The sequence below is a fragment of the Arachis duranensis genome, chromosome 4 (genome assembly GCF_000817695.3).
Source record: "Arachis duranensis cultivar V14167 chromosome 4, aradu.V14167.gnm2.J7QH, whole genome shotgun sequence".
NCBI classification, from domain to species: domain Eukaryota; kingdom Viridiplantae; phylum Streptophyta; class Magnoliopsida; order Fabales; family Fabaceae; genus Arachis; species Arachis duranensis.
Genome location: NC_029775.3, coordinates 55,949,646 through 55,950,154, shown reverse-complemented (window position 1 = coordinate 55,950,154; position 509 = coordinate 55,949,646).

Sequence of the window (509 nt, the reverse complement as noted above, 5' to 3'; positions counted from 1 at the left end):
TTGGTCATGGTTCTTGGTGATCCATGCATTGGCATAGAACTCTTGAACCATCAAGATTCCGACTTGTTGAATGGGGTTGGTTAGAACTTCCCAACCTCTTCTTGGGATCTCATGTTGGATCTCCGGATCTTCACCCTTTTTGAGTGAAAAAGGGACCTCGGGGATCACCTTCTTCAAGGCCACAACTTCATAGAAATGGTCTTGATGCACCCTTGAGATGAATCTCTCCATCTCCCATGACTCGGAGGTGGAAGCTTTTGCCTTCCCTTTCCTCTTTCTAGAGGTTTCTCCGGCCTTGGATGCCATAATTGGTTATGGAAAAACAAAAAGCAATGCTTTCACCACACCAAACTTAAAATGTTTGCTCGTCCTCGAGCAAAAGAAGAAAGAAGAGAGTAGAAGAAGAAGAAATAGAGGAGAGGGAGATGGCGTTGTGGTTTGGCCAAAAGGGGAGAGAAATGGTGTTTAAGGTGTGTGAAAATGAAGGAGTGAAGGAGGGTTTATATAGG